This window comes from Phascolarctos cinereus, unplaced genomic scaffold, assembly GCF_003287225.1.
Source record: "Phascolarctos cinereus isolate Bilbo 61053 unplaced genomic scaffold, phaCin_HiC Scaffold_726;HRSCAF=1367, whole genome shotgun sequence".
Taxonomy (NCBI): domain Eukaryota; kingdom Metazoa; phylum Chordata; class Mammalia; order Diprotodontia; family Phascolarctidae; genus Phascolarctos; species Phascolarctos cinereus.
In genome coordinates this window covers 118,914,591-118,936,116 of record NW_027556098.1, presented here as the reverse complement: position 1 = coordinate 118,936,116, position 21,526 = coordinate 118,914,591, and the positions used below count along the sequence as shown (strand labels likewise).

General features: G+C 36.9%; 1 protein-coding gene and 2 pseudogenes across 4 annotated transcripts in view; 1 reads left to right on the top strand and 2 right to left on the bottom strand.

The window, feature by feature from the left end:
* LOC110208147 (glycerol-3-phosphate dehydrogenase [NAD(+)], cytoplasmic-like) overlaps nt 1-4,014 on the bottom strand; it is a 60,493-nt gene extending 56,479 nt beyond the window's left edge. For all 3 annotated transcript variants that reach the window (XM_020986014.2, XM_020986012.2, XM_020986013.2), the window contains exon 1: nt 3,907-4,014. The gene's annotated coding sequence lies outside the window, so the exon portion shown is untranslated. The remainder of the gene's footprint in view (nt 1-3,906) is intronic.
* On the top strand, nt 443-21,058 carry LOC110208148 (ras-related protein Rab-18 pseudogene; annotated as a pseudogene). The gene is made up of 4 exons (XR_013482972.1): nt 443-778; nt 3,330-3,453; nt 11,913-18,192; nt 19,422-21,058. The product of XR_013482972.1 is annotated as a ras-related protein Rab-18 pseudogene (transcript).
* On the bottom strand, nt 6,266-6,653 carry LOC110208150 (small ribosomal subunit protein uS14 pseudogene; annotated as a pseudogene).
* Nucleotides 21,059-21,526: the final 468 nt, after the last annotated feature.

Genomic DNA, 21,526 nt, shown 5'->3' with positions numbered 1-21,526 from the left:
ACTTGTTAATCTTTTATATTTAGCATCCCTCCCAAGGCTGATTCATTTTGTACAAGAAGTACCCTTTATTCCCCTCTTTTTGGGAAAATGATAGATGTGAGCCACAGTTTCAGCTGGAAGTAAAATTGTCCCTGGGGTGGTGAATTTTAATGGGCCATTTTAATGGTGTGAGAAAAGGGAGCCCCCTTCTCAGAGGCCACACTCCCCAGGACTCAAACCAGTCCAAACCGCATGCCTGGGTCCTAAACAGGGAGTGAGCACAGTTCCTTAGCTACCATAGCCCCACCATTTGTAATTTCCTCTAAGTCAGACCACAAAACTCTTATGTCCAACTTTGGTCCATCTCCCTGAACTCTCAGCTTGGCCCTTCCTATACTGTTAGAAACAGGAGAACAAAGCTGGCCAGCTGTGGTGGAAGGTTGATGACATCACAGTGGTATGACCCTGAAGATCATCCACATGGCAACCAATGTCAACAACATGCCTAAGTTGGAGGCCCAGGTACAGCAGTGGAGGCACAGCTTCCTTCATTCCATGTGTCTGAGTAGAAGTTTCTGTTGAATGTTGAATCTGATTGGTCAGTACAGGCCAAGTTAGACGAGTCACTTTTGTTAACCAGACATATAGAAAAGAAAACTCTTCTTTTAGAGAAAATAGATTCTAAAACAAGTATCTTAAAGCCAAACAGTCAGGTCTAGTCAAGGAAACTGATTTCCCTTCTTCTCAGAGTGGGCACATGGCTGGAACTTTCTTTACCTAAAACTAGTCTGGCACATGGGTACGTATTCTGCTTTTTGGATTCATGGTATAAATTGTCCTAGAATTTTGCCAAATGACTATTGTTACTATTAGAGGCCAAGATCAGTGGCCCAAGACACTGCCTCTAAGAAGAGGTCTAAACCTTAAGTCATATTTAATCTTAATCCAGGGCAGCTAGGTGGCAAAGTGGATAGAGCACTGAGCTTGGAATCAGGAAGACACTTACTAGTTGTCTGTCCCTAGGGAAGTCACTCAATCTTAGTTGCCCAAGTTTTCATCTGGAGAAGGAAATGCCATTTTCTTCACCAAGAAAACCACAAAATGGGGTCACAAAGAGTCAGATGTAACTGAAAAATCACAGAATAATCATACAATGTTGCAGCTATGTGGTGCAGTGGATAAAGTGCTGCCCCGAGTCAGGAAGACCTGAGTTCAAATTTGGCCTCAACACTTATTAGCTATGTGATCCTGAGCATGTTACTTGACCTTGTTTGCCTCAGTTTCCTCATCTGTAAAATGAGCTGGAGAAGGAAATGGCAAACCACTCCAGTGTCTCTGCCAAGAAAGAGTTGGACACGACTGAAACAATTCAACAACAACAACAACAACCTTAAAACTCTTCAGGGAAGGAGACACGAAATTGGCCTATGCTAAACTGTTCATGGTGCTAGAAAAAGTTCCACATACTGTATATTTGTGCGAGTTAAATCTTTCTCCTGAACAACTCTGAAATAAATAAGACAAGGTTTGCTGAAAGATAATGTAGTTTTTTTAGTCTCAATTTGGTTCTTTGTATTTCACATAGAATGCCTTGAAGACTGGCCACACTGTTTATAGAATCATAGAGCTGAAAGGATCCTTAGGGGTAATCTGATAAACCATCTGAATTTCTCATTTTGCACAAGAGGGAACTGAGGCCCAGAGAAAAAGAAAATTTGCCTTGAATCTAAATCTTCTGACTCCACATCCAGGTTCCTAAAGGAGAGGATCTTCAGATAAATTTAGAACTGGAAGCAAGCTTAGAGGCAGCTTAGTTCAACTGTTTTATTTTACAGATGAGGAACTGAAGTCCAGGGAAAGTTAAATGACATGTCAGAGGTCACAGAATCAGTTAAGGATCGAAGCTGGAACTCAATAAACTCAAGTCATCTGCTTACAAAAACAGTGCTCTTCCTATTGTATTAGGAGACAACTCTACAGTCTGTACCAGGCTCCAAAGTGGTCAGCAAAGGGGAAAAACCATGTTATACTTCATTTGGTCCTAGTTTTCCACATTTATCAGTTAACAAGAGGGCAGAGGGAGCTGGAAATAAGTTCTGGCTTTTATCAGTAGCCTAAATCATTCATACATATATATATATATATATATAAAATACACAAAACATCCTATGTAATTATTTTGTGCTCAACTGTTTGAGCTGTGCAAAATTTCCCCAAACTGATTGTCAGCTCCTTAAGGGCATATATAGTCTCAGTTCTGCCACTGTGACTTTGGGCAAGTCACTTAAATTCACTGGGTCTCAGTTTTCTCATCTGCAAAAATGATGGGGTTGAACTGGAATCTCCCACAGTGCTTAATCAGTAGACCTGCAATATTTTCCCCATGGTGCCATCTGATAGAATTTCTCTTCTAACAAAGAAATATATTTATATATGCAGACCCCACTTCTTTAAGCATATTTTACATCTTCCTATTTCCATCATTCATTTCTATAGCCTACACAAATAGATTGAGATTGATTAGACAGTGAATGCACATTTATTGAATTCTCTTTCTTAAAGTCACACACTACTTGAACACACACAGCCAAAATTCCCATTTGGGTACATGGACCTCTTTGAGAGCCATGAGGATGTTTTCCCCCTCTCATTGCTGATTTAGCAGAATAGATAAAGGGGCTATAAATCTGTCACCTTTGAAAACCGAAAGCCAAATGTGCATTGCCACCACTGGCAGAGAGACCAAAACCTCCATTTAATTAACAGCCTGGCCTACTAAAACCATTATACAAGGTGCAGGTAAAGTTTAATAGCTTAAATTAAAAAAAAAAAACAGAACCAAAAGGAAATTGTTCTATCAAAACTATACAGGATGGAAATGGGACCGAGCTGGATACAATGAGTCACAGAGGACATTTGTCTCTCTGTCATACTGATCTGAATCACATATTAGCGTCTGGTGTTCTTTAGTGAATGTCCATGTCTTAATTTATAGGCTATCCTTGGAATAAATAATATTAGAATTACCTGGCTAAATTCAGAATCATCTTGAATGATTAAGAAGAACAAAATCAGTGAAGGTATTTGTTTTTGGAGGAAAATTGGACATCATTTGTCAGATATGAAATAGTAGACCATCTGTAGAAAGAATGGATAATGACCCTGCCAATATCACCAGTCCCACAGACTGGTGGCCATGGAATTTTTGTGCTTCTTGTTTTATCTTGGGCAACTTCTCCCTGGGCTACTATATGTAGCTGAACTCCAGCTTATAAGTTAAAAGGCAGTGGTGGGGAGAGAAGGAGAAGAAAGGCAATTTTATTAAACAGTAGCTGTCATTCTCTTTCCAGATATTCCAAGAGTCAAGTTTCACCTTGAAGAGTCAAGAAACTAAGAGGAAATGAAGACCAGCACTAGATAATCCTGCTGACTTAAGAAATTACCACAAGTCACTACATAGAGGCTCTTTTACATGTAAGAGACTTTAAGAGCTTATACAACCTGTTCAAAACTTGCCTTACTCAGAGCATCAGAGATATTGTTTTCATATATATGAAAGATGGTAGATTAACTCTGGCAGGGGTCTGTAAGAACCTAAATTAGAACCATACTATGGTAGCCTTGGCAGAGGGAAAATATGGCTCAGTAAATAATCTTTCATATTAAACAATATGGCACGTGTTCTAAAGGTAGAAACCAGTACAATCCATGAACCTTGAAAGTTTGATATTATCTTCTCTGTCTCCTTGCCCCCACTACGGAAAGGAAAGCCATAAAGAAAGGGAGCAATTCCTGTGTTCCACATCCTAGTCAGGCAACCTTAGAACGAGCACAATATGCATATTCAATACTGATTTCACTTCCCAAACAGCCTCTTTAAGTAAAATCTACTACAAAAGCTGGGTGTTTAGGAAAAAATACTGTTACCTCGTGGTGGTAGATTCACTGCTTGAGAGATGGTTCAGGAGGCTGTGCCTTAGTCCTTGCTTTGATGGTGAATGAGGCTTTTTCCTAGCCCCTGCTCTGAGTGATCATATCACAAATGCAACCATCATAATTGACACAGAGGTTACAGCCTGAAAGTAAACAAAAAGCTCCTTTCCAAAGAAAGTTTACAGTACCATCTGGGAGATAAAGTACTTAACTTGAGTATTAATGGGAGAATGTAATACATGTTAACTGAAACAAGTTAACATATGTAAAGTGCTTTGCAAAACTGAAAGCACTGTATAAATGCTAGTTATTATTATTAATACATATGAAAAATTGCCATATGCAATGGAAATATATAAGCACATGCATAGCTCACAATAGTACTTGTGCATAAGTGAAAAGGGCAAGGAATTCAAGCAATATTGCCAAGTAAATAATGTTTGTCTTAGCTCCCTCCTAGGTGCCCAACTATCTGCTGTCAGTAGTTCATGGTTTTATTATCTCCATCTTCTCAGTCTTTTTCCAGCCCACTGACATGTACCTGTCCATTGCCCCTTTTCATCAAGGCTGGGAGATATTGGACAATCATCAAATCAGATAAACTGATTTATGTTAGTATGTTCAAAATTGAACCTGGTAGCAGTAGAAGGTGCAGCGAATTCTTCCTCTCTTCTCAGAGAGACTATGTACATTTTAGTAATGGCACTTTGGAAACACTGTATTTATACATTGTATACATAATCCAGAAGAGGGGTGGGGGGGATGATTCGAATGGTTGAAATTTCTGGACAGGTAGCACTATGGCAGGCTAATGGGGAAAATGATAGTTCTCAAACCAGACTTGGGTGGTAGGGCTGGCCCCCATTGGATGGTTGCTAGGATTGAAACTACCAGAACAAAATGAAGTTAGTGTGAGAATATGTTCTCTTAGAATACAATTACAATGTTATAGAATATATAAATAGGATACAATAATTTAGAATACAAGAAAGCTAGATATTACCTAAATATATCTATTTACCTCTTATTATTATATATTTATTTTTATGTTATATATTATTTCATTTATATATTTACTTTACCTCTGGTAGGGGAGAATTTCCAGATACACACACACACACACAAACACAATACTTTTAAATCTATGACTTAGATGAAGACATACATCCCATGTATGAATGATACAAAGCTGAAAGGGCATAAGAACATGCTGGGTTTTGCTTAGGACATGTGGGTGGCCACATGAGCATTCCAAAGATTTGAATACATTGAAATCATAGGGCCCAAATAACAAGATGAATAGGGATATATATAAAGTCAATTATTAACAGTACAGGGTGTGACCCTGGGCAAGTCACTTAACTCCAACTGCCTAAAAAAAAAATTATTAACAGTACAAGGTATAGGACAGGGGTAATGGGAAAGAGACATGAAAAAGACATAGTTTCGAGTTGACTGCAAACTAAATATAATTAAACAGTATGTATGTTATGGTTGCCAAAAACTTAATGCAACCATGAATAATATTAATCAGAAAAATGCTATTCAAGTCAGAGAAGATGGTTCTACTCTACTCTGTGCTGATCAACCTGTAGTACTTTGTTTGTTTCAGGACATTACATATTAAGAAGAACATTAATTGTAGAGGCGAGGGCATATGGATATGGAATGTTGCATATGTTGAACTTGTCCGATATGATGGTGTTTTTTCTGCTTATTTTTCTCAATTATATATTTTTTAAAAATTTTAACATCCATTTTAAAAAGTTAGAGTTCCAAATTCTCACCCTCCCTCCTTTTACCCTCCCTCCTCCTTTTTTTTTTTGCTGTGTCTTATTTTAATTTTAGAAATAAATACACTTAAGAAAAAAATAGAACTTGAAAATTCAGGTCTTCCTGGCTCCAATGCACTCAGTCACAAAAAGTACTCTCATTCTAGTCATCCACCAAGCAACCTTAGGGTTATCTTTAACTGTTTAGTTGCCTGTCTTTTTGATAATCAGAAATACAGCTAGCAAAGGAAATGACTGATACTGGGAGATTGGAATTACCTTCTTAACCAGATGCTTTCAAGTAAAAGCTGGATAACCACTTATGTGTTAGAGGGAATTGTTCAGCTATCAATTAAAAGGGCGTCTGAAGACTCTCCAGGTCTGACAGGGAGAAAAATCAAAGGTATAAGTAACTTGAAATAGAACTAGAAGTGGACATTCATTTTCTATGCTTCATTTATTTCTACTGCATTAAGCACTGTATTTTCACATAATTTGTTGATGGGTTAATAAGTTCACACTAAATTTTAATGTTCGAGGATGACCTTTTTTAATTATATATACATATTGGCATAGCATGTACAAAACGATCCATCTTTAGGTTGTCCAGGGTGCAGTAAATTTGTAGTCACTGATGGTCGGCATAATCACTGAAGCGAGATTCATAAATGTAACTTAGTCCAACTTGATGAAACCGATGTCCTTCGCGTACTGCCGGAAGCACTGGAGGCACATGTTCAGGCCGTACCGGCTGATCAGGCCATGCCGGTTTGAACAGGCACGGCACAAACGAGACCCCTGGCCGAATTTTCGAGGGTGGCTGCAGTAGAGCTGCTGATGATCCATGGCGCCACTAGCAAAGACGAGAGACAAAAGTACCCTCCCTCCTCCTTGAGAAGGCAAGTAATTTGAATGTGAAGTCCCGCAAAACATATGTCCATATCAGCCATGTTGCAAAAGAAAACAAAAAAAAAACCCCAAGAAAAATAAAGTTTAAAAAAGTATGCTTTGATCTGCATTCATTCCCCATCAGTTCATTCTCTGGAGGTGGAGAGCATTTTTCATAAGTCCTTTGGAATTGTCTTAGATCACTGTATTTCTGAGAATAGCTAAGTCATTCACAGTTGATCATCATACAATATTGCTGTTACTCTGTACATTTTCTCCCAGTTTTGCTCACTTCACTTTGCATTAGTTCATATAAGTCTTTGCAGGTTTTTCTGAAACCATGCCCTTCATCATTTTTTTATAGCACAATAGTATTCCATCACAATCATATACCACAACTTGTTCAGCCATTCCCCAGTTGATGGACATCCCCTCCATTTCCAATTCTTCGCCACCATGAAAAGAGCTACTATAAATATTGTTGTACATATAAGTCCTTTTCTTTTTCCTTTGATCTCTTTTGGATACAGACCTACTTGTGGTATTGCTAGGTTAAAGGGTATAATTCAAAATTATTCTACAAGCTGGTTGAATCTGTTTGCAACTCCACCAACAGTGCATTAGTGTCTAAATTTTTCCACATCTCTCCAGAATTTGTCATTTTCCTTTTCTGTCATTTTAGTCAATCTGATAAGTGTGAGGTGGTACCTCAGAATTGTTTTAATTTGCATTTCTGTAATCAGTAGTGACTTGAAACATTTTTTCATATGACTATAGATAGCTTTGATTTCTTCATAAAACTGCCTATTCATATCCTTGAGCCATTTATCAGTTTGGGAATGACTAATATTATTATAAATTTGACTCAGTTCTCTATATGTTTGAGAAATGAGCCCTTTATCAGAGAAATTTGCTACAAATTTCCCCCCTCAGTTTTCTGCTTTCCTTTTAATCTTGGCTGCATTGGTTTTGTTTGTGCAAAATCTTTTTATTTAATGTAATCAAAATTATCCATTTTAAATCCTGTAATGCTCCCTATCTCTTGTTTGGTCCTAGATATGACAGGTAAAATTTTTCATGCTCTCCTAATTTGCTTATGATGTCACCCTTTATGAATAAATCATGTACCCATTTTGACCTTGGTATAAGGTGTGAGATGTTGGTCTATACCTAGTTTCTACCAAACTGCTTTCCAGTTTTCACAGCAATTTTTGTCAAATGGTGAATTCTTGTCCCAAAAGTTTGGATTTTGGAATTTATTAAATACTAGATTACTACATTCATTTACTACTGTGTATTGTGTACCTAACCTATTCCACTGATCCACTAGTCTATTTCTTAGCCAGGACCAGATTGTTTTGATGATTACTACTTTTTAGTAGTTTGAGATCTGGTACTGCTAGGCCATCTTCACTTTTTTTTTTTTATTCCCTTGATATTCTTGGCCTTTTGTTCTTCCAGATGAATTTTGTTATTATTTTTCTAGCTCTATAAAAATAATTTTTGATAGTTTGGTAAGTCACTTAATAAGTAAATTAATTTAGTTATAATTATAATTTTTATTATATTGGCTCAGCCTACCCATGAGCAATCACTTTTTCTCCAGTTGTTTAAATTTGACTTTATTTGTGTGAAAAGTGTTTTGCAACTGTGTTCCTGGGTTTATCTTGGTAGGTAGACTTCCAAGTATTTTATATTGTTTACCATTATTTTAAATGAAATTTCTCTTTCTATTTCTTACTGCAGGACTTTGTTTGTAATATATAGAAACACTTATGATTTATGTGGGTTTATTTTGTATCCTGTAACTTTGTTAAAGTTATTAATTATTTCAACTAGTTTTTTAGTTGATTCTCTAGGATTCTTTTTTCCATCATATCACCTTCAAAGAGTGATAATTTTGTTTCTTCATTGTCTCTTCTAATTCCTTCAATTTCTTTTTTTTCTCTTAATGCTATAGCTGGGATTTTTAGTACAATATTGAATAATAGAGGTGATGATGGGCATCTTTGCTTCATCTCTGATTTTATTGGGAAGGCTTCTAGTTTATTCCCTTTACAGATAATGCTTGCTGATGGTTTTAGATAGATATTACTTGTCATTTTATTACTGGTTTTTTTTTTTTACAATAGTAAGTGTTGAATTTTGTCAAAGGGTTTTTTCCACCATATATTGGGATGATCTTATGATTTCTGTTGGTTTTGTTATTGATATGCTCAATTTAGCTGATAGTTTTTATAATATTGAACCAGCCCTGCCTTCCTGATATAAATCCCAACTGGTGATAGTGTATGATTTTTGTGTTATATTATCATACTCTCCTTGCTAGGACTTTATTTTAAAATTATGCATTATTTTTTAAAATTTCTATCAAACATTTTTGGGTTTTTTAATTAATTAATAAATTTTTAATTTTCAACATTCACTTCCACAAGATTTTGAGTTCCAAATTTTCTCCCCATCTCTCCCTTCCCCCCACAACATGACAGTGTGTATCCTGATTACCACTTCCCCCAATCTGCCCTCATTTCTATCATATCTCACCCCCTTCTCTTATCCCCTTCTCCTTCTATTTTTCTATAGAGTAAGATAGATTTCTGCACCCCATTTCCTGTGTATCTTATTTTCCAGTTACATGTAAAAATTTTAGCAATCATTTTAAAACTTTGAGTTCAAAATTCTGTCCCTTCCTCCCTCCCCACCCACCCTCATTGAGAAGTCAAGCAATTCGATATAGGTTATATATGCGTAGTCATGCAAAACACTTCTATAATAGTCATGTTGTGAAAGACTAGCTATGTTTTCTTTCATCCTATCCCATCCCCTGTTTATTCTATTCTCTCCTTTTTGATCCTGTCCCTCCTTAAAAGTGTTTGCTTCTGATTACTCCCTCCCCCAACCTTCCCTCTCTTCTATCAGCCCTCCCTCACTTATCCCCTTCCCCCCACTTTCCTGTAGGGCAAGAAAGGTTTCCATACCCAACTGAATGTGTGTGTTACTCCCTCCTTAAGCCAAATCTGATGAGAGTAAGGTACAGGTACACTCATTCCCTCCTACCTCCCCCTCTTCCCCTCCATCATAAAAGCTTTTTCTTGCCTCCTTCAGGGGAGATAATTTACCCCATTCTAGCTCTCTCTTTCTGCTTCTCCCAGTACCTTCCTCTCTTACCCCTTAATTTTATTTTCTAGATATCATCCCATTATATTCAACTCACCCTGTGCCCTCTGTCTATATATATTCCCTTCAACTACCCTAATAATGAGAAAGGTCTCACGAGTTACAAATATCATCTTTCCAGGTAGGAATGTAAACAGTACAACCTTAATAAGCCCCTTATGATTTCTCTTTCCTGTTTACCTTTTCATGCTTTTCTTGAGTCTTATATTTGAAAGTCAATTTTTCTATTTAGCTCTGTTTTTTTTTCTCAAGAATGCATTAAATTCCTCTACACCATTGAATATTAATTTTTCTCCTTCATTGATTACACTCAGTTTTTCTGGTTAGGTGATTCTTGGTTGTAATCTTAGCTCCTTTGACCTCTGGAATATCATATTCCTCACCCTCCAATCCCTTAATGTAGAAGCTGCTAAATCTTGTGTTATCCTGATTGTGTTTCCACAATACTTGAATTGTTTCTTTCTGGCTGCTTGCAATATTTTCTCCTTGACCTGGGAACTCTGGAATTTTGCTATAATATTCCTGGGAACTTTTCATTTTCTGATCTCTTTCAGGAGGTGATAAGTGGATTCTTTCATTTCTATTTTGCCCTCTGGTTCTAGAATATTAGGGCAGCTTTCCTTGATAATTTCTTGAAAGATGATGTCTAGGCTCTTTTTTTGATCATGGCTTTCAGATACTCCAATAATTTTTAAATTATCTCTCCTGTATCTATTTTCCAGGTCAGTTGTTTTTTCAATGAGATATTTCACATTACCTTCTATTTTTTCATTCTTTTGGTTTTGTTTTGTAATTTCTTGGTTTCTCAGTGAGCTTTTGGACCTCCTTTTCCATTTGGTCAGTTCTGCTTTTTAAGGCATTCTTCTCCCCATTGGCTTTTTGGACCTCTTTTGCCATTTGGTCTCATCTATTTTTTAAGATGTTATATTTCTTCAGTATTTTGGGGGGTCTCTATTAGCAAGCTGTTGACTCATTTTTCATGATTTTCTTGCATCACTCTTATTTCTCTTCCCAATTTTTCCTCTACTTCTCTTACTTGAGTTTCAAAATCCTTTTTTGAGCTCTTCCATATCCTGAGACCAATTCATATTTTTCTTGGAGACTTTGGATGTAGGAGGTTTGACTTTGTTGTCTCCTTCTGAGTATATGTTTTAATCTTCCTTGTCACTTTGCTGATTTCTTTTTGGTAAGGTTGGGCTATTTAGGTATTCTATTTCCTCTTCTGTTAATCTGGGTAATTAGTATTTTTGTAAATAGTCAACAATTTTGCTTAGATTATCAGATTTATTTGTACATAATTGGACAAAATAGCTCCTAATAATTGTTTTAATTTCTTCCTTATTGGTGATAAATTCACCCCTTTCATTTTTGATGCAGATAATTTGGTTTTCTTCTTTCCTTTTCTAAATCAAATTAACCAAAGCTTTATTTTGTTTCCCCCCCCCATAAAACTAGCTTTTAGTTTTATTAGTTTAATGATTTTCTTTCTTTCAATTTCATTAATCCTTTGATTTTCAGGATTTCCATTTTGGTGTTTGGTGTTTGGGAATTTTTAATTTGCTCTTTCCTAGTCATTTTAGTTGTACATCCAGTTCACAGATCCTATTTTATTGATGTAAGTGTTTAGAGATATAAATTTTTCCCCTAAGTACTGCTTTGGCTGCATCCCATAAATTTTGGATGCTGTCTTATTATTCTCATAATGAAATTTTGATAGCTTCTATTATTTGTTCTTTGACTCACTTATTCTTTAGGATTATATTATTTAGTTTCTAATTAATTTTTAGTCTATCTTTTCACTACTCTTTATTGAATGTAATTTTTATTGCATTATTATCTGAAAGGGAGGTATTTAATATTTCTGCTTTTCTTCATTTGGTTATGAGGTTTTTATGCTCTTATACATGGTTAATTTCTTATACATGGTTAATTTTTTGTGCAGGTACCATGCACCACTGAGAAAAAGGTATATTCTTTTTTATTCCCATTCTGTTTTTTCCATATCTAACTTTTCTAAAATTCTATTCACCTCCTTAACTTCTTTCTTGTTTATTTTTTGGTTAGATTTATCTAGTTCTGAGAAGGAAAAATTGAGGGCCCCCACTAATATAGTTTTATCATCTATTTCCTCCTGTAACTCATTTAACTTCTTTAAAAATTTAGATGCGAGTGAAGGGGAGAGCGCCAGATTGAGGCAGCCAGCTAGCTCAGGAGCTGCTACGGGGGGCCAGGATGGACGAGGACATACTGATGACCCTGAAGATCCTAGTCATTTGGGAAAGCGGGTGGGCAAATCCAGCCTTCTGTTGAGATTCACAGATAATACCTTTGATCCAGAGCTTGCAGCAACAATTGGTGTTGACTTCAAGGTGAATATATCAGTTGATGGAAATAAAGCTAAGCTTGCAATATGGGATACAGCAGGTCAGGAGCAGTTCAGAACACTGACACCCAGCTATTACAGAGGTGCACAAGGTGTTATATTAGTTTATGATGTCACAAGAAGAGATACTTTTGTTAAGCTGGATAATTGGTTAAACGAATTGGAAACATACTGCACAAGAAGTGACATAGTAAAAATGCTAGTTGGAAACAAAATTGATAAGGAAAACTGTGAAGTTGATAGAAATGAAGGGCTGAAATTTGCACGGAAGCATTCCATGTTATTTATAGAGGCTAGTGCAAAACCTGTGATGGTGTACAATGTGCCTTTGAAGAACTTGTTGAAAAGATCATTCAAACCCCTGGACTATGGGAGAGTGAGAACCAGAATAAAAGAGTAAGGCTATCACACAGGGAAGAAAGCCATGGAGGAGCACGTGGAGGATATTGTTCTATGTTATAAACTCTGGGAAGGTCTATTTTTGCATTTTGATCAGATAGTGTCATCTTTCTGTACATAAACTTCTTAACTGCTATTTTAGGGACCTTGCAGTTTGCACATATTTGTTTTGTATCATGGCGAACATTTATAAGAAAACACTCATCAGCTTTCCCAGGTAAAAATGTTTATGGTAAGCGTGCACAAATTGCAACCTTCAGTCTTTCATGTAACATAAAATGGGTGTGCATTACCAGGTGCACTCGATTTTATGACCTACATTCATCATGTATTTTTTTTAATCCATCCAACAAATATCTGTTGTAAAGCTGTCTGTCTGCATTTTGGTCTCCTTTTTGGTTAATTTTGTCTGATTATTGGATTGCTTTGTATAACTCCTAGAAACCCTGGGAGCTATAAGTATAACAGATCTATTCCTGATGAATTCCTTTGCAGGCTTAACAGCATGTTCTTACAGCTTCTCTAGGAAGCTGATGTTATAGCTTTCTTTTTTAAAAAAATTTTTTTTGGGGTTATTTAGCAAAAGCTCAAGATGCATTATGGCTGCGGCAAATTTATAGTCACCTGCATTTGTCTGATGATGCTTCTGAACTAGCAGTGAAATAACAGAATTGGGACCTACTTTTTAATTCACTTCAATGAATAACTCAGTTGCTTAACTGGAGTTTTAATACTGTGATATATACATTAGATTCCTGGCACTTTTGCACTGCAGGTTTTATAGTACAGTATCTGATAGTGACAGTCGAGTTCTTTCCCCCACTTTGTTTCTGGAGAGATATGAAATTAGTGTGTTCATTGTGACTTGTTCATATAGTACGCAGCACATTTTAAAACCAACGCTTTTTCTTAAACGTTGGTAGTGTTTGTCCAAGTATCTCAACTATAGCTTGTTTAATGTTATGAAGATATGTATCGTATGATCGCTTTAAATGGCTAGTTGATATTCTGAACCTTATTTCTATGTTTTGGGGGTCAGGGAGAAAAGCACAAAGTGACAGTTTGAGAAAAGGCGTTATATAGCTTCTGGATTCTGATGTGTGGGGAAATACTGTTGCAATGAAAATCTTGAATTTACTGTAACAAGTAGCAGTGGTTTATCAAAACTAACTTGTACAGACTAATCTTTTCCAAAGTAAAAAAAAAAATTTAGATGCTATACCATTTGATGCATATAAGTTTAGTACTGATGTTACTTCATTGTCCATAGTATCTTTTAGCAAGATATAGTTTCTTTCCTTATCTCTTTTCATTACATCTGTTTTTGCTTTTGCTTTGTCTGGGATCATTATTGCTACCCCTACTTTTTTTTTTTTAACTTCATCTGAAGCATAATAGTTTCTGTTCCAGCCCCCTAGCTTTACTGTTTGTGTCTCTCTGCTTCAGATGTTTCTTAATATTGTAAGATTCTGATTTTTAATCCATTCTGCTCTCTCCTTCATTTCCATAGGTGAGTTTATCTATAGTTATCATTACTAACTATGCATTTCCCTCCATTTTATTTTTCCCTTGTTTATCCTTCTCTAGTATCTTTCACCCTGTCCTTCCTCACAAGTGTGACCACTTCCTCCCCAATCTGCCCTTCCTTCTATCAGTCCCCTACCCTTATCCCTGTCCTGTTTTTGTTTCCCTATAAAGATAGATTTCTTTTTTTTACAGAATAAATCTTTTTATTTTTTTATTATGATATAATATTTTATTTTTTATTAACATATTTTGATTTATCAAAATCACTTCCATAATCTTTTGAGTTTTAAAGTTTTCTCCCCCTCCCTCCCTGCCTTCCTCCCCAAGAAGGTGTAAAATCTGATATAGGCTATACATATACATCCCTATTAAACACATTTTCACATTAATGATGTTGTCAGGAAGAATTAGAGCCAATAGGAGGAACCCTCAGAAAGAGGAAACAAGATAAAACAGAAGAAAAAAATAGCAAATAGTATGCTTTGATCTACATTCAAACTTCATAGTTCTTTCTTTGGATGTGGCTAGCATTTTCCATCATGAGACCTTTGGACATGTCTTAGATCATAAAGATAGATTTCTATATCCAATTGAGTGTGTATGTTATTCCATCCTTAAGCCAATTCTGATGGGAGTAAAGTTCAAGCATTGCCTGACACCCTTCATCTTCCCCTCCATTGTAATAGCTCTTTCACCCTTCGTTTATGAGATAATTTACCCCATTCTAGCTCCCCTTTCCCTCTTCTCCTAGTGCAATCTTCTTTCTCACTCCTTAATTTTGTTTTTTTGGACATCATCCCATCATAGTCAACTCACATCTGCACCTTCTGTCTATGTATATTTCTTCTTATTGCCCTTATAGTGATAAAGTTGTTAAGTTACAAATATCATCTTGCCATGTAGGAATATAGTTTTAACTTTATTGAATTTCTTGCTTTTTTTTGTTTACCTTTTTATGTTTTTCTTGAGTCTTGCGTTTGAAGATCAAATTTTTTATTCAGCTCTGGTCTTTTAATTATGAATACTTGAAAGTATTCTATTTCATTAAATATCCATTCCCCCTCCACCCCGAAGAATTATGCTCAGTTTTGCTGGGTGATTGTTGGTTGTAATCCTACCCCTTTTCTTTCCAAAATATACCATACCAAGCTCTCTGTTCCTTTAATGTAGAAGCTGTTAAATCCTGGGCAATCCTGACTGTGGCTCCACCACATCTGAATTGCTTCTTTCTGGCTTCTTGCAATATTTTCTCCTTGACCTGGGAGCTCTGGGATTTGGCTATGATATTCCTGGGAGTTTTCATTTTGGGATTTCCTTCAGGTGGTGATTGGTACATTCTTGCAATTTGTATTCGGCATGCTGGTTCTAGGATATCAGGGCAGTGTTCCTTGATAATTTCTTAAAATATGATGTCTAGGCTCTTGTTTTGATCATGGCTTTCAGGTAGTTTAATAATTCTTAAATTTTCTCTTAGATCTATTTTCCAGGTCAGTTGTTTTTCAATTCATATATTTCATATTTTCTTCTATTTTTTCATTCTTTTGAGTTTGTCTTACTGTTTCATGATGTCTCAGGGAGTCACTACCTTGCACTTGCCCAGTTGTATTTGTTAAAGAATTATTTTCTTCAGTGAGTTTTTATACCTCCTTTTCCATTTGGCCAGTTCTACTTTTTAAGGAGTTGCTTTCTTCAGTGAATTTTTGTACCTTCTTTTTCATTTTGTCAATTCTTTTTTTTGAGTTTTGGTGAATTTTTGTACATATTTTCCCTTTTTGTTGTTTCTTTTTACCAAGCTCTTGACTCTTTTTTTCATGATTCTCTTGCCATACTCTCATTTATTTTGCCAATTTTTCTTCTACTTCTCTTATTTGCTTTTTAAAATCCTTTTTGAGCTCTTTTTTTTTGGCTAGGCAATGGGGGTAAGTGACTTGCCCAGGGTCACACAGCTAGGAAGTGTTATGTGTCTGAGGCCAGATTTGAACTCAGGTCCTCCTGAATCCAGGGCTGGTGCTCTAATCCACTGCGACACCTAGCTGCCCCTGCTTTTTGAGCTCTTCCAGGAGTTATTTTTGGGCCTGAGACCAATTTACATTTTTTTTTTGGAGCCTTCACATGTAGCCATTTTGACTTGTTGTCCCTGTCTGAGTTTGTGGCATGATCCTCCTTCTCATCATAGTATCTTTCTTTAGTCAAGTTTTTTTTTGTTGTTTTTTGTTCACTTTTTTGCCCATTTTTTGACTTTGTACTTTCCTGTAAGAGTTGGGCTTTGCTCCTGCACTCTCCTAAGCTTCTTGTGCCAGGGCTCCGGACCTTGCCACTGGCTCACACTGGGCCTCGGGGCCTACCTGCTGTCTTGCATTGAAGAGAGGACTTCCCTGCTGGCTTTTACTGGAGCACAACTTCCCTGTTGGCCTATCCTGGGGGTTGGAGTCTTACTGCTGGCCTTCCCCAATGCTGGGGACCTCACTGCTGGCCTTCAGTTGGTGGGAGGGGGCCTCACTGCATACTTGGGGTATGGCCTCCCATCACTGCTCCTCAACTATGCTGTTCTCCCACCCCAGTGAGATAGACCTTTCTTTCTGAACCTCCAAGCTGTCCTGGGCTGGTTAGTTGTTTCCCTGCTCCTGAATTGGTTCTCAGGCATTTTTGAAGGTTGTTTTGGAGGGAAATTTGGGAGAGCTCTGGGGAGTTCCTGCCTCACTCCATCATCTTGGCACCAGAAGTTCTTCATTTCTGCATTTGAAAAGAATAACTTTCTTGTGCTTATGGGAAATTCTCCATTAGGGTCAGGAGGAAGAATTTTATTTCCCATATTATCATTTCATCATCTTTTGAAATTCTGGAACTACTCTGTCCCACTGGTAATGAAGATCAGCTCAGTTTCTTCTAGGTCTGTAGGAGCCCACTGTTTGGAAGGGCCAATCATCCTCTGTTCTATATAATCAACCTATGTGATTTAAGGCCATGTACGCAGTATTCTGCCATTTCCTTCTTTGGGCACAGAGGCTAGACACCTGACTACACTCATAACCTGTGCTAGCCATAAATGACAATACAAATTTCAAAATCCAGGACACTATGGAATGTCAAATATATTGCAAGTAACCTCAATCTGACTAGAAAGGCTACAGAGTTGAGGGACATTCTTAGGAAGAACCTGCCAGTTATATTTATATATTGCTACTGACTTTAGCTTTCCTGGGTCCCCTGGTCTATCATCAGAACCCTTACCCTAAATTCAGAATGCAGTAATAGTAATAAAATACATACAGAGGGGATAGAAGGATGGAATCCTGGGGCCTCAGGACATTATATCCCCTCATCTCAGTTAGTGCCCTTGCAAGAAAATAGAGAGAGGAAGTATGCCTAGTCCACGACTACTAGTAAGATGGCTTTTTAAATCTAGAGTGGCTGGTCAGACTGGAAAGGAATGAAAAAGTTCTGAGCTGTTTCAATTTAAGAGTAATCTAAGTCCTGTTGTGAAGACTATTGCCAAAAACCTACTCTGATTTTAATCACTGAATCTAGAAGGCCTAAATCCTAATCTTTGCTTTTTGTTGTTATTCACTCATGTTCAACTCTTTATGACCGTATTTGGGGTTTTCTTGGCAAAGTTGTTTGCCATTTCCATCTCATTTTACAAATGAGGAAGCTGAGGCAAATAGGGTTAAGTGACTTGCCTAGGGTCACACAGCCAGTAAATGTCTAAAGCTAGATTTGAACTCAGGAAGATGAGTCTTTCTGACTCCAGGCCTGGTACTTTATCCACTGTGCCACATAGCTGCCCCAAATCTGTTCTAGACTAAGGTATATTAAATCCTCACCATCGCACCACTACCTGATTTAAAGGAGACCCAATTATGTGATTGCTTTGCCCTTAGGCCTTAAGCTTATTGTGACCCAGAATGACAGCCTTGAAATTACAAAAAATCCTCAGCTGGCATAACTGGCTTGGCTAGTTCAGGTTCAGTAATCAGCACTCAACTTTCTCCCTTCTAATGACCTCATTTCACACATCCTGGAATAGCTGTTAACATTTCTGAACCTTAGGTTCTTCTATTTTCTTTTAATTTGTAGGAATTTCGCCTTCTCTAGTGGATCTTATTACTGTCACTTTTAACAGTATAAAACAAGGTAAGGGCAGGGACTAAGTCATACTTCTTTGTATCCCCTTCTTTAGTCCTTAGCAAAATGCTGTGTCACAGTTAGTATAGCATAATGAGGGGGAAAACACCATTAATCTTGAAACTGAGACCTAAATTTTGACTAGTTCTGTGATCTCTGGCCAGTTAACAGTAGTCAGGTATGAGGCCCCTGTTTCATTATCTGTAAAATGGGCATAATTGCAGTAATTTACTCACAGGGCTATTGTGAGCAAGATTTAAATCTTAGGGTACTCTACAAATAAAAGTTGTTTTTATTATGTACACACAAGCATCACATACTCTACTGGTTCTAGGGATGTTCATAGTTCTTCCTAATTATTTTCCACTTTTGTAAATTATTTCCTCTTGGAAGCTTTTGAATTCATATCTTTCTTTACTTCCTTAAGGGCTCCTTTAAACTTTTTTTTATTTTTAACATTTATTTTTTAAAAATTTTGAGTCCCAAATTCTTTCCCTCCCTCCCACCTCTCCCCCATCCATTGCAAAGGCAAACAACACATCAGTGATACATGTGAAATCATGTAAAATATATTTTCTTTTTAGCCATGCTGCCAAAAAAAGAAAGAAAAATGAATTGAATAAATTATACTTGCTATCCTTGGGATACAGATCGATACATCTGTACTACTAGATCAAAGGGTCTGCCCAGTTTTATAGCCATTTAGGCATAGTTCTAAATTGTTCTCCAGAATGGTTGGACCAATTAATAAGTCTACCAATAGGGCATTCATGTCCCTATTTTCCCACATCTCCTCCAGGATTTGGCATTTCTGATAAGTGTGAAGTGGCACCTCATAGTTTTAAATTGCATTTTGCAATGTGACTATTGATGCCTTTGATTTCTTGTTCTGAAAACTGTTCATATCCTTTGACCATTTATTAATTGGGGAATGGCTCTTATTTTTATAAATTTGGCTCAGTTCCCTATATATTTGAGAAATCAGCCCTTTATCAGAGAAATTTGCTGCAACAATTTTTTTCTGGACAATTCCTATTATCCATATTAGCTGACCTTTCAGCATCTTCTTGGATTTCTGGTTAGTATGTATTTCCTCTTTGGCTTTCTTCCACATTTGTTTCTCTTGTAATGCAGCATTTAAAGACTATAATCATAGGGTTCATTAACTGAGAAATAGATTTTCTTTTTCTTTTCTTGTTTTCAGAGACTGTGTTGTTTTTTTTGTTTTGTTTTTACAGCTGCTGTGGTTTTGTTCCTAAAGCATACTGACGCAGCCCACCAGGAAACCAAAAATGGAACTGGAGAAGATAGGAAGCCTCTTAGATTCCCTAAAGAAAATAAAGGAAAATTTGAATACAGACAAAAATTCTTGGCAAGAGAAGAGGAGAAAACACATGCAAATGGAAAGTGGTATGGGAGAACTTAGAAAGAAACTGGACTCAATGGCAAGTCGAATTGAAATGGTACAGCAAAGACTACTAGAGAGTAAAAAAATAATCAAAAAACGTGGCCAGAGTTTCACTGATGCAGCCCACCAAGAGACCGAAATTGGGCCTGTAGAAGATCAGAAAGACCTTAAACTCCCCAAAGACAATGTAGGAAGATCTAAATACAGAAAAATGCCAAAAGAACAAAGACTATTAGACAGTGAAGAAAGAGTCAAAGAACATGACCAGAGTTGGACTGATGAAGCCCACCAGGAGACCAAAAATGGACCTGGAGAAGACCAGGAAGGCCTTAGACTCCCCAAAAAGAATAAAGTAAGATCTGAAGACAGACAAAAGTTAGTAGAGCAAACAATAGCAGACAGTGAAAGCAGAGACAAAGAACATGACCAGAATTGGACTGATGAAGCCCACCAGGAGACCAAAAATGGACCTGGAGAAGACCAGGAAGGCCTTAGACTACTCAAAAAGAATAAAGTAAGATCTGAAGACAGACAAAAGTCAGTAGAGCAAACAATAGCAGACAGTGAAAGCAGACTCAAAGAACATGACCTGAATTGGACTGATGAAGCCCACCAGGAGACCAAAAATGGACTTGGAGAAGACCAGAAAGGCCTTAGACTCCCCAAAAAGAATAAAGTAAGATCTGAAGACAGACAAAAGTCAGTAGAGCAAACAATAGCAGACAGTGAAAGCAGACTCAAAGAACATGACCTGAATTGGACTGATGAAGCCCACCAGGAGACCAAAAATGGACCTGGAGAAGATCAGAAAGGTATTAGACTCCTCAAAGAGAATAATGGAAGATCTGAATACAGACAAAAAGCAGTAGAGGAAATAATAGCAGACAGTGAAATCAGAGTCAAAGAACATGACCAGAATTGGACAGATGAAGCCCACCAGAAGACCAAAAATGGACCGGGAGAAGAGTGGAAAAAGCTTAAACTCCTTAAAAAGAATGTAGGAAGATTTGGATACAGAACACAATTAGCAGAGCAAAGAAGACCAGACAGTAAAAGCAGAGTCAAAGATCATGATCAGAGTTTGTCTGACTTGAAAAGAAAAAAACCTAGAGACAAGGCAGTAGAAAATTTTGTTCTACAAGGCAGACAGATAATTTAGGATAATTGGTTTGCTAGCATACTGTGAAAAAGGAAAGGACTTGGACACCATACATACAGGGTGATCTTAAAACTGCACTAAGACTTTTGGGAGATATAGTAGTTCAAGAAATGAATGATCCAAGACCATTTCCTGAAGTTAGTAAGAACAAGTAGTACCTGCAAAAAGAATGGATTCACAGAATCCAATGGGGAGAAAGCTAAAATGACATCTCCAGGGAATATTATTATTAGAACTTCAAAGATATAGTGATAAAAGAAAAATCTTTAAGCCATAATAAAGAAAAAAAAATAAAGATTTAATACCCATGGGTCATATCTGGGGGTTTATGTGCAGAAATATTTTGACTGTCAGAAAAACTTATGCATATGAATTTGTGGTTTTCTTTGGCTGAAATTCTGTCACTGTTATTCATTCATTACAAGATTACTTGAACAAAATTCCTGGCCAAGAAGCAAAATCAGTGGGACATTTAGATAAACTTTACAGTCCCTAGCCCATAGGCCTATGTATTATATACAATTTAATGGAGTGCTGGGTGGGTTTGAGTAAGGATTGGGCACAGAGGAAGAGGTGTATAGGGAGAGTCTCAACTGGGGGTCCTGTCCAATGCAAAATTTATTTTGCAAATAACAAAAGGTAAAAGGTCTCTTCATGACATTTTCCTTGAGACTCAGAGCATCCAGCAAAATGTCCAGCCTTATAGATGACACTTTGTCTTTACTTCCTTCTCATTTTTACCCAGTTCTGGCTGCCAGCCTTTCTACATCATTATT